Genomic DNA, 2790 nt, shown 5'->3' with positions numbered 1-2790 from the left:
AATTGTTATTTCCTTCAATGAAAATACAGTCAAGTTTAAAAACACGCATAATGAAACACTTTATAAACTATGTCATATTTATTACATCGTGTAATAATAATATAGATCTGAGTGCATTGAAATTCCATTTGGAAAGCGAAGTGTAGGCATTTTAACTGTATAATAAAACTAAACATAATTTGTATTAAATAATATGTAAAAATAAACTGAACTAAATAAAGATTTTACAAAAAAAAAAAAAAAAAAAAAAAAAAAAAAAAAAAAAAAAAAAAAAAAAAAAAAAAAAATCAAACATATTGGTCTATATGCCGACGGGTCTCCGGGTGGTTTGCCCGCCTTTGGCAATAGAACCAGGCTCTGCCTATTCCATGCATCTAAAGAAAACTCCCTCTTCCAGGCATTTCTGCATAGAAAATCTGAACATCTCGGGAGCCTCTGCAATAGCTACTTTTAAGGCGAGGTTCGGAACTCCCTTCGGACCTGGTGCCTTACCTAAGCTAAGGGACTTTGCTATCCCCGCAAGCTCCACGTCGGTGACCCCCTCGTCACTGCCAGCCCCAGTCTCCGGCTGTCCAACCAACGAGGCCAACGACTGGGAACATGACGCGGGAAAAGTCCCTCGATGATCCTCTCCAACATCTCTGGAGATTGCTCTGTAGGAGCACCTCTCGTTTTGGTCATCACGATCCTGTAGTCACCATGGGTTCGCATTGGCACTCTGACAGAGACCCTCAAAGCAGGCCTTTTTGCTCGCTCTTAACTCAGTCTTCAGCGCGGCTTTTGCTGCGGCGACCACCACCCACCGTTCGTTTCGCTCTTCCTCTGATCGTGCTCGCTGCATTCGCTGCCTAGCCCGTAGACAGGCGCGGCGCAGGTCCGTAATCGCGTCGGTCCACCAGTAAGCCGGTGGCCTTCCATCTCTAGGGTGGACTCGCCTAGGCATGGGTGCATCGCATGCACGCGAGAGCACCGCTGGCAGCTTGCCGCCGTCTAAACCAAGTAAGTTTCAATCACGGCGTATGATGTCTTCCACCTGCGAGGGTTTGGCCTTAGGCCTAGCTATCTCTTCCTCTACTTGCTGCCTGCTGTTGTAGTCAATACTGTCAGGTGATCGTTGTGAGTGTAGCTATCGTCTACTCTCCAGGTCGAACTACTTGTTAGGACAAGGCTACAAAAAGTCACGTCCATAATAGACTCCGCACCGTCTCGACTAAAGGTACTCTTGGTACCGACATTAGACAAGTCTACATCTAGTATGGCCAGTGTCTCTAGCAGGATTTGACCCCGCTGGTTCGTGAAGCGGCTTCCCCATTACACGTCCGGGCTTTAAAGTCACCCGCTATTACCACCGGCCTTCTCCCTGTTAGCACGGTCGTCATGCGGTCCAGCATCTGCATGAACTGCTTGATCGGTTATCGCGGAGGCTCACAACAACTACAGAAGCAGACTCCGTTTACTTTGGTGATCCTCATAGGTAGTAGACTCCTGAATGGGGTATTTACCCGTCGTCCATATCGCCGCCATTTTTCTAGCTCCATCCACGACCCAATTGCCGTTACTGGTAGGTACTCTGTAAGAGCAATATAAATGTAGAACGCCGTCATCTGCTACCTGAAGATATTTTGTCATGTGCATGTGGGCATTCCGTGCAGTTAATTGATCAACAAAAGCTCAATATTTTAATTTATTAAAACAAAGGTTTTGAAAAACTTATTATCACAAATTCCAACCATAAGACTAATCTGATTATTCTTTTTTACGTTTTGGTAAGTACGGCGCTTAAGTTACGTTCCCAGCTGCACATTGCTTTCATTTTATTTTTAAAACATACATTTCACTCTACTGCAATATCATTGATGAGAACTTATCTTGTTGCATCTGCCGACCAAGTTAATTAGACACAATAAAAAAGCCTTTTCCGCGAAGCCTTTGATGCAGAACTAATTGTTTTATGCGACTTACTTTTGGCATTATCGCATGGTCGCCCCCACCCACGAATACTGTTGCTACTGCTTCTCCCAGAGCTGAATAGCAAAAGAGTCAACGTAAAACAACTTTTTCCTCGTGTAATTAGGTTCACCTGTATTACGGCGCGTCGTCGGCGATGATGGAATGGCACATCCCCGTATATATTGGCGAATTAATGAGTTTTGCAGGTATCATTAAAACTCTTTTGCCCGACGGTAATAATCCAGTTCCAACATTTTTATGATGATACTTTTCAAATAGGTATAACGGTATGGAGCGAGTTTGGATCTTCTTCGCTACATGCCTGCTCACTCACGCTAGAACTGTTTAATGTGATTATGATAAAATACCTCCACTAATTCGATTACGTTGTTACCGAAAATTTCTCTTCAGTTGCATGTGGCTGCAAAGGGTTAACTTAATAGTCAAACTTTTTCGTCCTTCTGTTGGAAGTTGCAAGAGTGCAGCCAGGTTCATTGAAAGGGGAGTGAGTGGCTTCAGAAAAAGATGACAACAAAAAACGTGTAACTTATGTAAAAGCTGTTCCAAGCATGCTAAGCTAAATTCAAGACTTAGAATCAACAATCATCAACTGATGCAATCAATGCAGGAGTTTAGATAAATTTTATCCATCCAAGAATAAAAACATGGAAACGTTTGGTTTCTTTCTTAGCATTCCAAAGCATTGGACATGGTGAGTTAAGGGACACTGCTAGGAAGATTCCTAGGTTTCCTTGGTAGGCCTCTGGAGCTTCATCTGTTTCATCGTCTCATCCTTAGGAACAAAAAGAATCCCGTCCTCAACCTCAGAGTCAGAGCCCT

The sequence above is a fragment of the Aedes albopictus genome, chromosome 3, assembly GCF_035046485.1.
Source record: "Aedes albopictus strain Foshan chromosome 3, AalbF5, whole genome shotgun sequence".
NCBI classification, from domain to species: Eukaryota; Metazoa; Arthropoda; class Insecta; order Diptera; family Culicidae; genus Aedes; species Aedes albopictus.
The sequence above is the reverse complement of the archived record's forward strand: the minus strand, read 5'-3'. Positions refer to the sequence as shown.